This window comes from Schistocerca piceifrons, chromosome 1, assembly GCF_021461385.2.
Source record: "Schistocerca piceifrons isolate TAMUIC-IGC-003096 chromosome 1, iqSchPice1.1, whole genome shotgun sequence".
Taxonomy (NCBI): Eukaryota; Metazoa; Arthropoda; class Insecta; order Orthoptera; family Acrididae; genus Schistocerca; species Schistocerca piceifrons.
Genome location: NC_060138.1, coordinates 646,533,606 through 646,555,965, shown reverse-complemented (window position 1 = coordinate 646,555,965; position 22,360 = coordinate 646,533,606).

The following is a 22,360-nucleotide window of genomic DNA, read 5'->3' as shown; positions in this document are numbered from 1 at the left end:
GCAATGTTGGAACGTGCGGATGCTCTCATTCGAGGTGTTCGACGGATCAGAATCAAATGGTTCAAATGGCTCTGAGCACTATGGGACTTAACATCTATGGTCATCAGTCCCCTAGAACTTAGAACTACTTAAACCTAACTAACCTAAGAACATCACACACGTCCATGCCCGAGGTAGGATTCGAACCTGCGACCGTAGTGGTCACGCGGTTCCACACTGAAGCGCTTAGAACCGCACGGCCACACCGGCCGGCGGATCAGAATCAATCACCTCACTGCACAACTGGACGTCTCTGTTGGTAGTATTAATGCAGTCGTCCACAAAACTTCATTCGACTGTTCTTCCTCATCCACTCAACAATCCGGATCTCTAGTCTATCGACTTCCATGTCTTTGGCCCAATGAAGGATGCACTCCACGGGGAGCAAAACATGGATGATGGGGGCTCCGACGTCAACCAGTAGAGTGGTACCATGCGGGCATATGGGCCCTCCCAGTAAGGGAGCGTAATACCATTGCATTGAACAGAGATTATGTTGAAAACTAGGGTTTTGTAGCCAAAAGAGTGGGGGGGTAATATGGTGTATTGGAATCCTAAATACGATCGACCTGCTTTCACAAAAAAATGTGATGCTTTGCTTACTGAACGCCACTCGTATTTTGCATTCCGAATTACCTGCTTTGGGAATCATGATGGCAAGCAGAGTGTACTGCAGGCAGTACTAGCTCGCTATCTAAGTAGTAATGCAGCCCGCTTGTGATGTTGAAGACGCCTTAGCTCGTAGTTCTAAGTTCCACACAGAAGTAGATAATTTGTCAAATTTTTCCGTTTTCTCTTATAGAACTACAAGCTTCCATATCGAAAATCAGTAACAAAATCTTAATTCCTCCAACTGAAGTCTTTTCGTGACCTTGATTTATACCCCCTTGATCTGAAGGAGGAGAACTTAAGAAATTGCGATATTTGCACCGTTGGGGGGGGGGGGGGGGTACTGTCTCTCCTTGATTTATATATTTTTGTGGTAGCACACAGAACTTGAAGTAGACAACTGCCACATAGAGTTCTAAAGTCCGTAACATCTTATTAATGCATGACGCTTCGAGCAGGATAATATAACAGATATCATTTCCGATATTAGACTTTAGTCGTAAGGTCACCCTGGTAAGATGTAATTCATTTCCTTCAGATAAGTGTATATTTAATAGAGCTTAACGTTGATTTATTGACCATAACAGAAAAACATAAGAGAGAAATTAATCATCCACTATATGTTCTCTTATGTTACCGAAAACAACCCGATAACGCTCAGGCAATTTTTGCACTTCGTGGCTGTGGAAAGCAAGTGGTTCAGATAAAAAGACGTTGTTAATATAAGTTTAATGTGCATTTTCATCCACAAAGAAACTTTCTTGATGGTTGTAAGATATGGAGCGAGAAATGAAAACGTTTGAGGGTAGTGTGACGGAATCGATTTGAATCAAGTGATGAACTTAGGATAAAATATGATATCTACATGTACGAATTGAGTTCTTTGGGATACTTTTTGTGACGTATGCTGCTTGTGTGTGCTCTGAAGAAAGCGTATAACAAATCGCAGAAAGTTCGGTATATTTAATAGTGTTTATTCATGGTATTATGTAGCACACTTGAAGTGGTGACCCTGATACAGAGCGAGATTGCTGCATTTTTTATGTAATGGATACCGTCACAAACATGGCCGTGAAGCCGAAGCCTTCGCCCACAGTCACATCTAGCAACACTGTTTCACCAATTCCTAGTGACTCCAATAGGAATTTTGACATCAAGTTGCCTGCTTTTTGGCCTACAAGGGCACAATTATGGCTTACCCAGGTTGAAGCTATTTTTAAGCTGCGTGGCCTCATGTCAGGCTTGGACCAGTTTACCTTGGACATTTCACAACTGAATTTTAACGCAATTGAACAGGTCGCTGATATTCGGCACCTACAGCCTTCCCGTGTGTTTAGAGACAACACTCCAACGCTTTGTTTTCACGCCAGAAGTTCGGCTGCAGATAATCGCTGATGGTGATTCCCCTACTCAATTGGTTCGCTCACTTCGTGCGCTCCCAGCTAACGAACTGCTAACTGACATTTCATTATAAATCTTTTCGGTGTGCAGGCTCCCATAAAATGTCAGGACGGTTCTATCGGGTTTTACATGTCTGTCTAAGGTAGCTAACGCAATTGCTTTTGTATGTGCCGACATTAACAAGACTGCTGCCGTTAAAGAGGTTACGGACAGCGGCCTCGAATTGTGCATGTACGTACCTGCTCGTCGATCTCGGTTACGGCGCCTATAATACTGCTCAGGTGCCACTGTTATTGATGTTTCTGGTTGTGCAAGACTGTTCATTAAAGGCAAGTAATTCACTGTGGTAAACAAACGTTCACAATAGCTTTGAAGAATGATTTTTCGCCTGCTTCGACTTTTGTTGTTGCCGGTGTTTCTGAAACTATTATTGGGGCTGATTTCTTGCGCAGTTTTTCTCTGCTACCAGACTTGGTGATAAGTATCTTATTAAAGGACCTTCATGTGCTCAACTCCCTACCGCGTCGGATCGCGACTGACGTCATGGACCGAGCGAAGATTTCCGGATCAACAGCGTCTCCCGCGACGGCACAAGGAATCTCGCAGCTACATTCGTCCGTATGCGGAACGCACACGCATGCATTACGCGAGAAGACATCGCTTTCTTCTGCGTGCTTCGCGGAGCAAATTGAATGTACAGTGCTCCACATGTAGGGCTCAAATTGAAGAACGTTAGGAAATTTGTCATCAAGAAAACGACATAACGACCTATTTATGAGAGCAAAGCAAAAGTTTTGAGAGCTCTTAAAAAGACACACTCCTGTGCCTGTCTGAGTACTACATAATCACAGGGTTAGATAAATTACGCATAGAAGATTACTCTATAGTAACTTACTCATACAGAATTAATATGGGGAAAGGAGTTCTTACATATATTAAGACAGGACAGAAGTTCAAAAACATAGGACAGATTTTGTAGTGATCAGCACAACGGAGTGTGTGCTTGTGTGTTAATACAGAAAAATATTTCGCTTATAATTGTAACTGTATATAGATCCCATCTGGGAAATTTTGAACTGTTTATGAGGAGTCTGGATTCCTTACTGTGTTATCTGTCAGACGGCAGTTAAGCAATTAATAGTCAGTGGTGATTTCGTTGTAGATTTTCTAAAGTATTCTGACAGGAAAAAATGATTTGGAAACCCTATTTGGATCCCACAATTTGAACTCAGTGATAAAGACAATAGGAGCCTAATTGATAATGTTTTCTTTTGTGAACCTCAGAGCAAGAAAAATAACTTATTAACAATAAGAACGCTGCCTAAGTTCAGAGCAAGAAAATAACTCTAATGGTTCAAATGGCTCTGAGCGCTATGGGACTCAACTGCTGAGGTCATAAGTCCCCTAGAACTTAGAACTACTTAAACCTAACTAACCTAAGGACAACACACACATCCATGCCCGAGGCAGGATTCGAACCTGCGACCGTAGCGGTCGCGCGGTTCCAGACTGTAGCGCCAGAACCGCTCGGCCACCAGCGGCCGGCAAATAACTCTTTAACAATAACAAATGCTGCCTAAGTTCAGAGCAAGAAAATAACTCTTTAACAGTAACAAACGCTGCATCTGAACATGATACATAGTTAGGATAAGGAACATTGTGCCTTACAGTATGGATACTCCTCAGCAGAAATAAGTTAGAATAATTAATGACTCTAGAACAATTGTTTTTAAGAATAGTTTACTGGAGATGACCTGGGACGAAACCAAATGCTAGCACACTATTTAATGTATTCCACCATAAACTGACATCGTTATTTGAAAATAGCTTTCTACATTAGCGAATCACAAATTACACCAAACAGCTATGTAAAAGCCATTGATCGCCAGAGGGATTAAAATATCTTCTGAAAGGAAACGGGAAATGCATTTTTGGCAAAAACAAGTAGGGATCCTGCAGTAGTTCCACACAAAAAAACTACTCAGAATGACTAAGAAAAGTTATTAAAAATCGACGAACATACTCACAACATCAGAAATCAGTAATTCCGACAGCAGACCTAAGGCTGTTTGGAATTAGTGAAGCGAAAGACAGGATAACCAGCCACAGAAAGAGATAACATCACTACTGAACTGAACGGAAGGGCTGTAAATGAATCACAAGTAAAAAATTATTTAATAATCATTTTATAAATATACACACATCAAAAAAAGTTTTGTATCACCCCGGTTTCCAGAACTCCTGAAGATAGACGTTGACTGTGGATATTGTATCACAGACACAGTCCCTTTGACTGTTAAGAGATGTCACTAAACACGCCCAAAGACTTAAATAACCATACATGAACAGCGCCTATTAGACGGAGCGGGTCCGGCAACCGATCAGTTCCAGTCATTCCACCTGGAAGGAGGTACACGGTTCGTGTTGTCTGTAGTTCAACCATGCCTAGACGGTCAATACCGCGGTTCGATTGTGTCCGCATTGTTACTTTGTGCCATGAAGGGCTCTCAACAAGGGTAGTATCTAGGCGTCTCGGAGGGAGCCAAAACGATGTTGTTCGGACATAGAGGAGATACAGAGAGACAGGAACTGTCGATGACATGCCTCGCTCAGGTCGCCCAAGGGCTACTTACTACTGCAGTGGATGACCGCTACCTGCGGGTTATGGCTCGGAGGAACCCTGACAGCAACACAACCATGTTGAATAATGCTTTTCGTGCAGCCACAGGACGTCATGTTACGACTCAAACTGTGCGCAATAGGCTGCATCATGCGCAACTTCACTCCCGACGTCCATGACAAGGTCCATCTTCGCAACCACGACACCATGCAGCGCGGTACAGATGGGCCCAACAACATGCCGAATGGACCTCTCAGGATTGGCATCACGTTCTCTTCACCGATGAGTGTCGCATATGCCTACAATCAGACAATCGTCGGAGACGTGTTTGGAGGCAATCTGATCAGGCTGAGCGCCTTAGACACACTGTCCAGCGGGTGCAGCAAGGCGGAGGTTCCCTGCTGTTTTGGAGTGGCATTATGTGGGGCCGACATACGCCGCTGGTAGTCATGGAAGGCGCTGTAACGGCTGTACCATACATGAACGCCATCCTCCGACCGATAGTGTAACCATATCGGCAGCTTATTGGCGAGACATTCGTCTTCGTCGACGACAATTCGCTCCCCTAGCTTGCATATCTCGTGAATGACTTCCTTCAGGATAACGACATCGCACGACTAGAGTGGCCAGCATGTTCTGCTGACATGAACCCCATCAAACACGCCTAGGATAGATTGAAAAGGGCTGTTTATGGACGCTCTACTGATTATGCCATTTACGTATTCATCACCAATTTTTTTTTTACAAGCATCAAATAATAAAATAGCGCTGGTCGGTATTTTCTGTACCTTGTCTAAGGCATATGACTGTGCGAACCACAGTATTCTCCTAGATAAATTGATGTTTTATGGGACTGGTGGTATAGCCAACCAACGGATAATGTAATATCCAACCAGAAGAATGCCGAAAGTTGTGCTTAGTATTTCAATCAATATGGTCCAGGGACATAATTCTGATTCAGGAAAAATCACATACGTGGTTCCTCAAAACTCAGTCGTATATCCACTATTGTTCCTCATTTGTGTAAACTACCTTCTGTGTAATATACATCAAGCAGATGACGCTGGTATTGCAATCAATGCGGGCATACATGCAAAAACAGAAGAAATGGTAAACATAGTTTCTAAGAGTATCATTGACTGGTTTTCTGACCCTCAGTTTTAATAAGACACAACATATTCTGTTCTGCACATCTAGGGATGCTACTCCAATTATAACTGTAAAAAATGGCGAGAAAATAATAAATAAGGTGAAAACTTCAAAATTCTTAGTTATCCACATTAATAAAAGTTTAAATTGGAAAATGCACGTCCTGGAACTCCTAAAACAACTTAGTTCAGATAAATTTGACCTTGGACTCGTTGCAAATCTTCAGGAGAGAGAAATCATTAAATTGAAAATTTTGCATATTTTCATTCAATAGCCGGCCGGAGTGGCCGAGCGGTTAAAGGCGCTACAGTCTGGAACCGCGCGACCGCTAAGCTCGCAGGTTCGAATCCTGCCTCGGGCATGGATGTGTGTGATGTCCTTAGGTTAGTTAGGTTTAAGTAGTTCTAAGTTCTAGGGGACTTATGACCATAGCAGTTGAGTCCCATAGTGCTCAGAGCCATTTGAACCATTTTTTTCATTCAATAAAGATGTATGGAATGATGTTCTGGGGTAACTCGTCTTTATGAAAGGAAGACTTCATTGTGTTAAAACCTGCTGTAAGAGCATCTGTTTAGGAGTTGGGCGTTCTGGTTATTTCTTCGCGGTATATTTAGTCCCTCATGAAGCCTGCTATAATAATCCAATACACTTCAAAAGGAACAGCGATGTGCATAATCACAGTACCAGAAGAAAAATGTCATTCATTATTCCACACTAAGGTTGCCCTTAGCGCAAAAAGGCGTGCACAAACCTGCAACAAATATTTTTGATCGCTTACCCAGTGATATAAAATGTCTGACAGAGAGCAAAGTAAAATTTGAAGACAAACTGGGACAGTTTATCCCTGACCCTTATATACTGTAGAAGAGTTTCTATTACTGTAAGGTGTAAAAGGCTGTGGATACGAATTACTAACTCACATCTGCATATCTTTTTTCTTTTTGTCGTATTAAAAGAAAACTAAGAAATATTCAGAATGTAACCCTATTTTCAAATTAATTTGTAATGTGAATGAAAAGTGACTCGTTCCACATGATTATGATCTATCTTGCAAAACGATCCACGGGACATGTAACTAACTAACACCTGCGAGATCGGACGGAGCAGGTCCACATGGCCTTGGAATGGGCTCGCTGGAAATTACGACAGTTACGCGAAGAGGCTGCCGTGTAGATCGAAGGCCTGCCATCCCCCCTCCCACGCCAGAGGCCGATCAGGCGGCGGATAATGACCTCGGTCAGTTATTACCGAAGGATTTTCCAGCGCTGACCGGCTCAGCACTGGAAACGGAGAGGCGTCGCCATTCTATTCCCCATCTTTCTTCCTTACAGATGGTAAAAAAAAGACGGAAATTGGAGAAACTGCGGTGATTACAGAGCTCTGAAGTCTCGTAGAGTCCCTGATAGGTACACAGTCCCTATGAGTAATTTGTCGGGTGAACATTTTTTTTTTTAACAAACGCAAAATAAAGACTGCTATTACACCTTTTGGGTTATTCGAACGTAATATTATGCCTTTTGTACTGCGTAACGCAGCCCAAACATGGCATGGTTCATGCACGAAGTTCTTTCTATTTGTTTTTTGCTATGTCGATGATGTTTTAATTTTCTCTGCTACGTATGAGGACCATCTGAGTGCTCCGAAGGTTTGAGAACTACGTTGTCACGATTCCTTTCTTTGGCCACAAAGTGTATAACAAAGGCATTTCTCCTGTGCCTGATAAGGTTCCGATATTCGAAACATGCCAGTCCTCGAATTTTTCAGAAGTCTCCGCCGTTTCTTATGCACGATAAGTTATTATCACAAACACCTTAGTAGCCCCCTAAAAGGAAATAACACTACTGGCAACAGAAACATTTCTTGGAATGACAGGGCCATCAAAGCCTTCGAGGACTTAAAATCAAAGCTTGCTGAGGCTACTTTGCTGGCTCATCCCAATGCTTATGCTCCCACTGCTCTTTTCGTTGACGCTAGTCAAGTCACTGTGCTGCAACAATATACACTGTGTGATCAAAAGTATCCGAACACCTCGTCGAAAATGACTTACAAATTCCTTGCGCCCTCCATCGGTAATGCTGGAATTCAGTATGGTGGTGGCCCACCCTTAGCCTTGATGACAGCTTCCACTCTCCCAGGCATACATTCATTCAGGTGTTGGAAGGTTTCTTGGGGAATGGCAGCCCATTTTTCATGGGGTGCTGCACTGAAGAGAGGTATCGACGTCGGTCGGTGAGGCCTGGCACGAAGTCGGCGTTCCAAAACGCACCAAAGGCGTTCTATAGTATTCAGGTCAGGACTCTGTGCAGGCCAGTCCATTACAGGGATGTTATTGTCGTGTAATCACTCAGCTACAGGCCGTGCATTTTGAAGAGGTGCTCAATCGTGTTGAAAAATGCGATTGCCATCCTCGAATTGCTCTTCAACAGTGGGAACCAAAAAGGTGCTTAAAACATAAGTGTAGGCCTGTGCTGTGACAGTGCCACGCAAAACAACGTGGGATGCAAGCCTCCTCCATGAGAAACGCGATCACACCATACACCACCGCCTCCGAATTTTACTGATGGCACTACACACGCTGGCAGATGACGTTCACCGGTCATTCGCCATACCCACATCCTGCCAACGGATCTCCACATTGTGTAACGTGATTCGTCAATCCACACAACGTTTTTCCACTGTTCAATCGTCCAATGTTTATGACCCTTACACCAAACGAGGCGTCGTTTGGCATTTACCAGCGTGATGTGTGCCTCGATCATGAAATGCAAGTTTTCTCACCTCCCGCGTAACTGTCATAGTACTTGCAGTGGATCCTGATGCAGTTCGAAATTCCTGTGTGATGGTCTGTATAGATGTCTGCCTATTACAAATTACGACCTTCTTCAACTGTCGGCGTTCTCCGTCAGTCAACAGACGAGGTTGGCCTGTACGCCCTTGTGCTGTACGTGTCCCTTCACGTTTCCACTTCACTACCACATCGGAAATAGTGGATCTACGGATGTTTAGGAGTGTCGAACTCTCGCGTACAGAAGTATGACACAAGTGACACCCAGTCACCTGACCACGGTCGAAGTCCGTGAGTTCGGCAGAGCGCCCCATTCTGCTCTCTCAAGATGCCTAATGACTACTGAAGTATCTGGCAGGAGGTGGCAGCACAATTCACCTAATATGAAAAACGTATGTTTTGAGGGGGAGGGGGGTCCGGATACTTTTGATCACTTAGTGTACTTCTCAAGCATGGCAACCTCTGGCTATCTTCTCTAAAAGATCGTCAAGAGAGCATCACTCTTGGAATGCTTTTGAAAGGGAACTGGTAGCCATTTTTCTTGCTGTAAAACATTTTAGTCTTTGACGTGAAGGCCAGACTTTAATTAACTTCAGTTTTCAAAAATATCACAGAGCTAAATTCTCCACGACATATGCGCCATGATGATTTCATAGCTCAGTTTTCTAGAGATGTTCAGCACATTTCTGTGCAGGACAATGCGATGGCAGATTGCTCGTTTCGCAACTGTGTGGCGATTAATGTTATTGATTGGATAAAAGAGGCTGCGGATGAGAACACAAACCAACTCTTCCTCCAATATCAGCTGTGTCCAGTTTATGTCTGAAAATGCCTACTCCTGAATGGTTCCACAAATGGCATACTTCTGGACTAAAAGTACGTCCATTTACCCCTGAAGTGGTGTCGAATTGTTTCTAATTCAATTCGCTCTTTGGCACACCCAGGGGTAAGAGCGACTGTGCGTTTAGTTACAGAGTAGTTTGGTCTCTGATACGGAAGTATTGCTGCAGCTGGGCTAGGGAATGCGCCAAATGCCAAACGTTCCACATTAGTTGGCTTATGGCTGCTCCTACTGCTAATTTCCCACCCCCTCCGGGATATTTTCTCACTTGTACATTGACATTGTTGACCCCCCTACAGAAGGATACTGTTTTTTAGTCACGATGATAGACTGATTTAGTCGTTGGCTAGAGACTGTATCTGTTCAGGACATTTCTTCAATACCTGTTGTTCGTATTTCAGTATATGTGTCGCTCGCTCATTTGGTTATTTTGCGGGCCATTACTTCAGATAGAAGTCCCCAGTTTGAATACCAGTTATTCACTGAACAACTGCATATTTGTGGTTTAAAATAAAAATCAATCTGGAACTGAGTCATTGTAATTATGTATTTTAATTAATCCGCTTCTTCCATGACTGGGTTTCAGTGCTGATGCTGTGATATCTGAAGGCAACGTTGTAAATAAAATGTGAGAGAAAAAGAACACCTGTAGTGCGCAGGCCTACCTCAAGGTACGCTTCTTGGTCGGTGGAAAACAATTAGACAAGCGCCCTGGGAAACATAATCTGCTTGTAGGACACGAAATGCGACCAAAAGAACATTTTTACGCACACATTTTGTTTGAAGTGTTTGCTGCACACATACACTGATTAGCCAAAACATAATGACGACCTGCCTAATAGCCAGTATGTCCGCCTTTGCTTTGGATAACAACAGTGATGTGTCATGTCATGGAAGCAATAAGGCCTTGGTAGGTCACTGGAGGGAGCTGGGATTGTCTGGGGGAAGAGACCAAACTGCGAGGTCATCGGTCTCATCGGAGTAGGGAAGAACGGGGAAGGAAGTCGGCCGTGCCCTGTCAAAGGAACCATCCTGGCACTCGCCTGGAGCGATTTAGGGAAATTACGAGAGAGCTGGCACCACATCTGCACACACAAATCACCTATTTCCCGTAAATTCCGGGGAGGGGGGCAATGAGACCAGGTGCCACATGCATTTACATCCCAGACGTGTTTGATTGGGTGCAGATCTGGCGAGCTGGGAGGGCAGCACATCAATTGGAACTTGCCACTGTGTTCCTCGAACCACTCCATCACACTCCTGGCATTGTGGCATGGCTCATTATCTTGAAAAATACTGCTGCCATCAGGAAACATGATCGTCATGAAGGGGTATACATGATCTGCAACCGGCGTACGATACTCCTTGGTCGTCATGGTGCTTTGGACGAGCTCCATTGGACCTATGGATGCCCATGTGAATATTCTCCAGAGCTTAATGGAGCCACTGCCAGCTTGTCTCTGTCCTGTAGTACAGTTGTTAAGAAGCTGTTCCCCTGGAAGACGAGGTATTCACGCCTCCCCATCAGCGTGACGAAGAAAGTATCGTGATTCATCAGACCATGCAACGCTCTGCCACTGCGCCCCAGTACCGATGGTCACGTGCCCATTTCAGTCGTAGTTGCCAATGTCGTGGTGTTAACATTAGCACATGCATTAATCGGCAGCTGCGGAGGACCATCGTTAGGAGTGTTCAGTGCACTGTGTGTTCAGACACACTTGTTTTCAGCCCAGCATTAAAGTCTTTCCCACGTGTTGAAGACACTCACCACACCAGTCCTCGAACCCGACAAGTAGTGCGTTTTCCGAAATGCCATTTCCGAGCCTCAGGGCCATCACAAGCTGCCCTCGATCAAACTCAGATAGCTCGCACTCCTTTCCCCTTCTGCACACAGACAGCTCGCTCTCTGATACTACAAGCACTCTGCGTGTGTCTGACTAGCAGTCATTCCTCGCCAAGTGACGCTGCTATCTCTTGGACGGGTTTATATCGATAGTGTGTCAGTGGTCATAATGTTCTGGCTGATCATATATATATATATATATATATATATATATATATATATATATATATATATATATATTGTGTCAATTCTTTTCCTGTTATTATGGCAGTAGCCCAGTTCTTTTTACGCACAGCCCCAAAGTGCACTCTGTGCAGCTGAATCGACGGATTTTCATACTCCGTTCACTTAGGAACACAGCAATTTTCTTTCTCATGTTTACTTTTGGGTTTCTGCCGCACATAACAGTCCTAGTCCATTCCTGTCTTCGCACGTTTAAGTTTTGACACGTCTGGAACACCTCAGTAGCCCTCCTCACACAGGACGGGGCAGCTAAAGTTGAAAGGGACGCGACGGGACACCCGACTTCTAGAGGGACAGCACCGCCTGCACACTGATGATCTGGTTAACATCATATACGCTCTCAGCGCTCCCCAGCAGCTGTCGTCGGCTTTATTTGGTTCGCAAACCACACATTTTCCTTATGAAAGTGGATTCGCTTATAATATCTGGCTTAACTCTTTTAGCGAATGTCGAAGAAGGGCGGAGAAAATCATAAAGAATATTCTGGTCTCGTCGATGGCCTGAACAGCGAATTGTTGGTAGAAGAACACTATATAATTTTTGATGCTGATAACGAACTGAGGTACATGTTAGTAAAAGTTATTCGTTAACTAAATTGGATTTTCATGCCATTTTCGGGTTTAATTGGGTAGAGTGTCTAATGTCAGTTTGCGCATTTATAATATCCATATTTTCGATCTTACATTGACTACCAGCACTCTGAAATAACGCGCTTCATTACGTAGATTTCAAGCTCGAGATCCGTTTCGTAATTTCTTTCGAAAGGAAGAGCAGATTTTTTCGAATCTACTCACCGCCGTGGAAAAAAATTCTAGCCGGCAAGATATAAACATAAGTCAGTCCATAAACCAAGAGATAGGTATATACTGTATATTTTACAGAAACCTCCACAATAGCAAAAACTTTCAGTGTGTAAGTTGTGTTTACTTTATGACGTAATCTGGCAGTTACGTTAAGATTTCCTTGCCAGTTAGGAAACATTCCATTCGTTGACCTTTGCTACATTATTTGTAATAAATAACACCAACTTTTGTGATAATACTTTTATTAAGTGAACAAGAAAGACTCAGAATCTTTTAGAAAACAAAAGGTGAAAGAAACTGGAAGATGGTGGACACAAACACTTCCTCTCTCTTCACAGGTCACAGCTTGCGATGCTAGCAACTATGCTACAACATGGACTTCAGCGGCAGGCTTCCGTGTATGGACATACGACTACATGCACAAACAGTAACATGCTTCCATACAGTTTATTATTTTAAGCTAATAAGCTATTGTGGTGATTATCATTCATCGGCTAGGTATATGTCGGGTAACACGTTGCTTTATCAAAACTGATACGTTACCCCACGATCACTGTTCTCTTTCAAAACATTTGTATAGCCCAGTGCAGAATACAGTGCTCTTCGTTCAAACTATCTTCTACATCTACCACATCGAAAGTAAATAGAAAAACTTCTTGCTTTCTTAACTTCCCCATCCTTGGCTGTTATAAAATGTCACCTAGCTTGGAGTAGTCCTATTGTTTGTGTGCTAATATCGGATTTCTTTGAAACACCCTTTTGAAATAGTATAGCCACAAGAATGTTCTTACATTAATTTTTAAAAGAACGTTTCTTCAAATAGCAGTTTAAACTTCTTACTTCATCATACTTGTTTGTGTGGTGATGCTGTAAGCGGTATCCATACAGTTTAAAGTATTGCATTGAATAATTATATAAAACAAAAACTAGCATACAGCAAAAAATCCGGCAAATAAAATTCAGAGCTTCAAGTCCGTCACTTAAAGAGATTTTGTGTTCACATGTCACTTTTTCCTTGCATTTCCATACGTTTAACAATTTATTTTGAGTCATTCAAATAAACATTCAAATTGTTCAAATGGCTCTGAGCACTATGGGACTTAACATCTGAGGTCATCAGTCCTCTAGAACTTGGAACTACTTAAACCTAACTAACCTAAAGACATCACACACATCCATGCCCGAGGTAGGATTCGAACCTGCGACTGTAGCAGTTGCGTGGTTCCGGACTGAAGCGCCTAGAACCGCTGGGCTACTGCGGCCGGCTGAGTGATTACAAATGGGTTTACAGACACCAACAAATCTACCAAAATAGCTCACTGGATGTATGTTGCTTTTTTTCTGTCTTCAAGAGAGACATGTTACTGCCTCCTTCGTTACACACTGAGAAAACTTTCGCTGATATTCTTCTGAATTAGGCGGCTGTGTATTAACATTACGAACCACTTGGGTCACATTACATTTAATACATAATAGCAAGTTACTGCCACCATTTACACTTATTAGCGTGGAAATGTTTTTTTAAATGTGATAAAATTGCATATTGATCATATTGTTTTATAATTTATTGCTGCACTATACAGGGTGAGGCAAAAGACTGAACACATCCCCATAAAAGTCGAACAGTGTGAGGAATCATAATGGCGCCTGGTAAGTGCTGTCTTTAGGTAGGGGCGCAAATTTTAGGAGCTATGGAGACAGCAGTGGCCATCTTGAAATCCGCCTTCTTGCATTTGGGTTTAGTGTTTCAAATGGGAAGGAGGTCATGTGGCACATGATGTTGAACTGCCTCTTTCGTAGGAGTACACATGTGAAATCTGTTTTGAGATATTTTTATTTATGTAGGAATTATGACCTGTTAAAATTTAGGACACTTGTCAGAGTCGGCATACAGAATATGCTCAATATGACCTCTACTGCACTGGACTCATAATCGGAGTCTTTTTTGCCAGTCCTGCTGCACACATCACAGTATCTTTTTGTCAACAGATGCACACGCCTCCTCAATAAACTGGCAAAGATGGGCTACATTGTTAATTTTTACCTCATACACGATTGAATTCAAATATCCCCACAGATAAATGCCAAATGGTATAAGGTCAGGGGACCATGGTGGCCATTCAGTAGTATACCTCCTACGTTTCCAGTGACCTCCAAGCTGTTCATCCAGAAAGTGTCTGACTTCAGTAGCAGACTGGGGAGAAAGTAGGGTAATCACCTTAAGGAGTCAACAGCTTTGGAAGCACATAATAACGGAGGATGTTAGGGATACCTCCCCTCATTCAAGGTTCCATAAATAAAGTTCAGATCCACGATCCTTGTGTCCCAAATGCCACAACAAACCAACACTTTTTTCACTACCAGCATCCTTACAGGGATCCACCCACGAGAGATTTGCATCCAACCAGTAATGATGATTCTGTTTGCTTACTTCTCCTTGTACATAAAAATAGCTTCATCACTGAACAGCACCTCCATATTAAGTCTGGATTCCTGCTACACTGATACAAAGCCCATTCTGCAAATACAAATGCTGACCTGGGGCATCCGCTGAGAGATAATGTTGCAACTGTAACTTGTACAGGTGTCACTGGTGTGTGTGCAACACGCACATGATTGAACACTGACTGACACCGTATTTTGCTGATAACCAGTGCATACTGCAATGAGGACTTTTTCACAAACGATCCCACAATTGCTGTTGCAGTCTCCCTGTTGGTTGTTGTTCTTGGACATCTGGCACTTGTACAACACACACCTGCACAACATACTGGCCACATGCAACATGCATGGAACTTCATCCCCAAACTGACATCTGGCACCTGTACAACACAGTGCATGCAGTTTTACATGGTTACAGTCAACATTCTGTGATTACATCGGTTATTAATGTACAAGCATTTCACATTTGCAAAGGCTTTACTCGCACTTACATTAAAATGCAACCTTGCAGAGTTAATAACTTATGTTACCCACACAAATGTACTCCCAAAATTTCATTACCCTAAATTATTTTTTGGTGTTACGATTTTTTTCCGTTGGGGTACAAATAATGTTTCTACAAGCGCACACACTGAGCAGTCGTGTACAAGGTACATGTAATAATATATACTCTTCAGATACATACGCACACACACATCCACAAAACTATGACAAACGCTTCATCTATCCATTCCACACACATATGCACACACAGACACACACATGCATACATACACACACACACACACACACACACACACACACACACACACACACACACAATCACTTGAGAAAATAGTGTGAGAACAGGAAGGTTCCGATCCCATCTGCGTAGATGAAGTGTTTGTCATCGTGGTGCAACAGTCCGACTTTCAGTTGCAGTGTAGTGTGTACCTCATTGTCCTGTGACTGAACGAGTGCTTGCTGCATCATGTGAGATTTATCATCATAAAACGGGCACTGCTTATAATCTTCGATAGTGAACGCCTGTGATGCCGCATGATACACACCCTTAGCCTATCTCTGGGTGGCACCTGGATCTACACGATTTGTGTGCATCTTTCATCTGAGCCCTACAAACTCCACGATCTGAGAGCCATTTTCCTCCATCGATCTGATAACCTTCTTTTTCTAAGGTGTTATGCCATATGGATTATCGGTTGCAAATGCAGACTGACGAATTCGTCGGGAATGCAACTAGTTACTTCGTATGAATTGCAGCCTTTCGACCTGTAAATGAAACAGTCTGTATCCTTATAAAGTGACTTGACATTAGTGATGTTCAGTTTCGCAAATTTGCAACGGAATCAGTGCGTGTGAAGTTTGGAGGAGTTAAGACCGCACATACCGATGTAGGCAGACTGTGTGAACGCCACGGAAACTTTATCCATCTCCACAGCCACTAGTCCTTCATTGAAGATTGCAGCCTGATTAAAATTTAACCTCGTGACAAAATCTTTCGCACCATAACGCTCATGCCAACGGTAAACTAAATGAACATCGTGACGACTTCTAACTTCCTCCATGATTTTGCCGAAAAATGAATTATTCATGAACTTATAAAAATCTTTTTCAAAATCGCATGTCACAAGAGCCTTCTCTTCGGCTTTTAAATCGGTATACTCCTTCAGATATGTAGGCTGGTCGAAGGAGACGTCGTGGGTGATTCTAAGAAGTCGCATCCCCAACATGAAATTTTGCTGGATATTTCTATAGTGTACAATGGATCTGTGCTTATTGCTCAGCATTGTCCGCCTGTTTAGCTGCGTGTCTACCATGCAGCAAGCACGGGTTCGATTTCTGGCCGGGTTAGAATATTTCTCCAACCGTGGACTGGGTGCTGTGTTGTCCTCATCATCATCTCATCATCACCGACAAGCAAGTCGCCCAGTGTGACGTCACCTGCAATAAGACATGCAATTCGGTGACTGAACTTCCCCAGATGGGGCTCCCCCCTGCTATCAGTGCCACGCGATCATTTCATTTCCTCAACATTTTCATCAGCTTGTGGATGGAACCATTTCATGGGACTAAGCACTTGGGACATAATGGCAGGACACTGAGCGCGTCGTGTAAATTGTGCAGGTCTGCCTCCAGGACATGTTCCTTACCAGCATCAGCAACCACAATTAAAATCTTCGTCTTTGGACAGCGATCAGACCTCTCCAAACAGTAGAGTTTCTTACCATTATTAAGTATATGTCTTTCCATCCTTATTTTATCACTAAGGGAGGAAGTCAAATATAATGAAACTGAATATGAAGTAGAAAGACGCTCTGTGTTAGACATAACATTATATCCTTTCCTTATAGTTACAAAGTGAAATACCTTTGCCACATAATTAACAACTAATTTTGTATTAAGTTTTCCACTGTAAGTTGGAAAATCTGTGCCATCAGCTCCAATATTATTGAACCTCATGTAAAACTGACAAGGGGAGGCCGCCAATTGTGAAATTCAGATTCGATTCATACTGCGCATAATAAAAGCTCATGGACAGAGGTGTAATGTGGCAAAGCACCAAGATGCACTTCTCAGCCGTTGTCGAGAAAATCGACAGTTAAAAGAAACCGTTGCGGTGAAATACTCTCTACGATTAATAATTCTCTACAGCGTCGTGGCGCAGCTGTAAGCGCTCGGGTTCGTAATCCGAAGGTCGCCGGATCGAATCTCGCGCTATGCAACCTTTTTTTTTTAGTATCTGTTTTCTATAATTCAAATATGTTGTTGTTGTTGTTGTGGTCTTCAGTCCTGAGACTGGTTTGATGCAGCTCTCCATGCTGCTCTATCCTGTGCAAGCTTTTTCATCTCCCAATACCTACTGCAACCTACATCCTTCTGAATCTGCTTAGTGTACTCATCTCTTGGTCTCCCTCTACGATTTTTACCCTCCACGCTGCCCTCCAATACTAAATTGGTGATCCCTTGATGCCTCAGAACATGTCCTACCAACCGATCCCTTCTTCTGGTCAAGTTGTGCCACAAACTTCTCTTCTCCCCAATCCTATTCAGTACTTCCTCATTAGTTATGTGATCTACCCATCTAATCTTCAGCATTCTTCTGTAGCACCACATTTCGAAAGCTTCTATTCTCTTCTTGTCCAAACTAGTTATCGTCCATGTTTCACTTCCATACATGGCTACACTCCATACGAATACTTTCAGAAATGACTTCCTGACACTTAAATCAATACTGGATGTTAACAAATTTCTCTTCTTCAGAAACGCTTTCCTTGCCATTGCCAGCCTACATTTTATATCCTCTCTAATTCAAATATATATATATATATATATATATATATATATATATATATATATATATATATATATATATATATATACAGGGTGTTACAAAAAGGTGCGGCCAAACTTTCAGGAAACATTCCTCACACACAAAGAAAGAAAATACGTTATGTGGACATGTGTCCGGAAACGCTTACTTTCCATGTTAGAGCTCATTTTATTATTTCTCTTCAAATCACATTAATTATGGAATGGAAACACACAGCAACAGAACGTACCAGCACGACTTCAAACACTTTGTTACAGGAAATGTTAAAAATATCCTCCGTTAACGAGGATACATGCATCCACCCTCCGTCGCATGGAATCCCTGATGCGCTGATGCACCCTGGAGAATGGCGTATTGTATCACAGCCGTCCACAATACGAGCACGAAGAGTCTCTACATTTGGTACCAGGGTTGCGTAGACAAGAGCTTTCAAATGCCCCCATAAATGAAAGTCAAGAGGGTTGAGGTCAGGAGAGCGTGGAGGCCATGGAATTGGTCCGCCTCTACCAATCCATCGGTCATCGAATCTGTTGTTGAGAAGCGTACGAACACTTCGACTGAAATGTGCAGGAGCTCCATCGTGCATGAGCCATATGTTGTGTCGTACTTGTAAAGGTACATGTTCTAGCAGCACAGGTAGAGTATCCCGTATGAAATCATGGCGGTGAATCGAGGAAGTACAGTACATACTGACGAAACTAAAATGAGCTCTAACATGGAAATTAAGCGTTTCCGGACACATGTCCACATAACATCTTTTCTTTATTTGTGTGTGAGGAATGTTTCCTGAAAGTTTGGCCGTACCTTTTTGTAACACCCTGTATAGGGTGTACCAAAGCTCTCCCGTCCGCACTGATTTTCGACAATGTTATAAGTTGCGCTAGGGACCGCATCTACCTTCTTTCGAAGTTAGCAGGCAACTACGCTGTTATGCGGCGGCTCGTTTCGGCCCATTCAACATCTGTCATTCAAGTGTAACGAGCGAGTAACGGAGTTTATATTTCATACCTGCCACAGCAAATTTGTGTTCGTGGGGTCTCTATTCTAATTCGAACGTTTGACTTACGCTATATGTATTCGTTTCGGAATATGGTTTCTACGTCTTCCGTTAACTATACGTGGTTAAGATTATGAAGACAATTAATAACATTTGTTGCAACAATTACGCATATAATAAGTTGTTGAAAGTCGTTTGTCGTGGAAAAACTGGCGACTTCGAACATCATTATGTTTTCCGCAAACAAAGTTGTATTTCACAAATGTTATTAATTGTCTTCATAATGTTAACCACGTATAGTTAACGGAAGACGTAGAAACGATATTCCGAAACGAATACATATAGCGTAAGTCAAACGTTCGAATTAGAATAGAGACCCCACGAACACAAATTTGCTGTGGCAGGTATGAAATATAAACTCCGTTACTCGCTCGTTACACTTGAATGACAGATGTTGAATGGGCCGAAACGAGCCGCCGCATAACAGCGTAGTTGCCTGCTAACTTCGAAAGAAGGTAGATGCGGTCCCTAGCGCAACTTATAACATTGTCGAAAATCAGTGCGGACGGGAGAGCTTTGGTACACCCTGTTAAAAAAAACGGAAAAATGGAGGCGGTACAATTGGAGACCGATCCGCCTTCACCAACATGCATAAGCAATTCATTAATACTTTATATATATATGAATTACAAAAAACTAATAATAAAAAAAATTGTATGGCGCGAGATTCGATCCAGCGACCTTCCGATTACGAACCCGAGCGCTTACCGCTGCGCCACGACGCTGTAGAAAATTATTAATCGTCGAGAGTATTTCACCGCAACGGTTTCTTTTAACTGTCGATTTTCTCGACAACGGCTGAGAAGTGCATCTTGGTGCTTTGCCACATTACACCTCTGGCCATGAGCTTTTACTATGCGCAGTATGAATCGAATCTGAATTTCACAATTGGCGGCCTCCCCTTGTGAGTATGATTAGGATGAAGCCATCCACTGCCTATATTTATGGTAATTTCTATGTCCTTGTTAAGAACATTTAGATTTTTTTTAGTTCTAATTGAAAGGGAATGAGCAGAATTGATAGTTCTCAATCTTGGTCATTTAATAAAGATAAAATTTTATTAAGAGATTGATAAATTAAGTGTCACACAAGCTCCTCTGAAGTCAATTAAACTATCATTTTCACCAGTTATAGTTATTTAAAATTACTGTATAGTATCAGAAATTGGATTATATACAGAATAATGTGGTTCATGAATTATTGGTCCACCAAATTCAGCATTAGGCTTCAATGAAACAATAACATAAGTTTTTCAATGAAAATAATCAGTATGCTTCACAAACATTCTATCAGCCAGGTTAAATTTTATGTTGATCAATCCAAATTGAAAAACATCATTAGCAACAGCTTTTTCATTAGCTTCAATAGCTTGACTGCTAAATCTAAGTGCACATCCAATATGAGCTCTTCTATCCATATATCATTTAACATCACTCTCAATAATAATTCTATTTAAAATTTCATCTACTTTAACACAAATATTTGGCTTTGTTGAATAAATAATTTTTTACAAGCTTTTCAAACTGTATTGAATTACAGGAATTCCTCTTGTTTCTCCATCACAATACAATTTATTATTTTTTGGTGTAATATTTAGAGTCAGCAATGTTGTGTAAAAAACAACTAGTGCAACATTATTAAGACTTTCTCACAGTGATACAGTCAATCTTTTTTGCGAATAGATGACTTATCGCCAAACTGAATATGTGATTCATTTAATGTTAATAAAATTTTGTTTAGTTAAATGAAAACAGATTGGGAAGCTAAAATGAGAATTCCAGAGAAGAAATCAAAAAATAAATAAGGTAAGTTGTTACCATATTGCATTTGATGTGCAGTAATGGGACCAAGCTTACGTGGATAAACAGCATTAATGATTAATAGTTATATTCTAGATCCAGGATGGTTCAACTGGAATTAAATTAATCACTTGTATGTTTAGTCAAAGTGTTTGGATCAACTAGAATATCAAGAATTTATAAAAATGTGTAAAAAAGTAAAAATAATGAGGAGATTACTATTTTTATTGAGAATAATGATGAAATTATACCACTGGATCAATGCCAAGTTAATTCACTTGTAGTTTTTGATGATTTCATTCTTGAAAACTAAGTTGTAGTTAGAGAATAGTTTACTAGAGGAAGACATACAGGAATAGATTATTTTTACTAAGAAGACTTATTCCAAACACATAAAAATTATTTAGAGATAATCTAATTTTTTAAATATTTTCAGCCAAGATGATCCAAATTTAAATCATCTAAAGTTTTTATGTTTGAGACATAGTTTCCTTCCTTGTGGGAGGAAGTTCCCAATGATTGAGACAAGAAAGAAAGTGCCAGAAGTTTTGGTTCTTTACAATGGAAGACCTCTCTCGATCTTTCAAAACCGACCTTTCAGGAGATGACAATGGAAGACTTCAAGGGCATAGAATCCAATGAGTTGGCTTCCAAAACGCCATCTGTTTTGAAAATTACTGGTGTGCTGTACCTAAAGGTTAAAATATGCCATTGTCAAGCCTCTCCACAAATCAGGGGACACCACAGATGTCAATAACTACTAGCCAGTATCCTTGTTTACAGCCTTTTCAAAAATTGTGACAAAGTAATGTACTCAAGAGTGGTTAGCCCACTCAACTGTGATGGGACACTTAGTAAATCACAGCGTAGATTTCAAAATTGCTGCTCCACTGAGACAGGATTATACAATTTCACTGACCACATAATAGAGTTTTTAAATAGTAAATGTCACCAATAGGAATTTTCTATGACTTATCCAAGGCATTTGATATTGTGAACCATGACATTATGTTACAGAAATTACAATTCTGTGGTATAAATGGAACAGCATATGAGTGATTTAAGGCACATCTACAGAACAAGGAGCAAGAAGTTTCTTTATATGGTTTAATTGATTTGAAGGAGTTTGCCACTTCACCTAACTGGGGTGACATTACATTTGGTGCTCCACAGGATTCGCCAAGGGTCCCCTTACATTCTTGATATATGTGAATGACCTCCCTTCTTATCTGAAACAAGAAGCTAAACAGACACTGTTTGCTGATGATACAAGCATAATTATTAATCCAGTAAAAGAAACTTCAATAGAAAATTATACAAAAATATGTCTTTGGAAAAATTATATTTTCTGTGAATGGGCTTGCTCTTTGAAAAAACACAGTACACCCAATTTTCTGC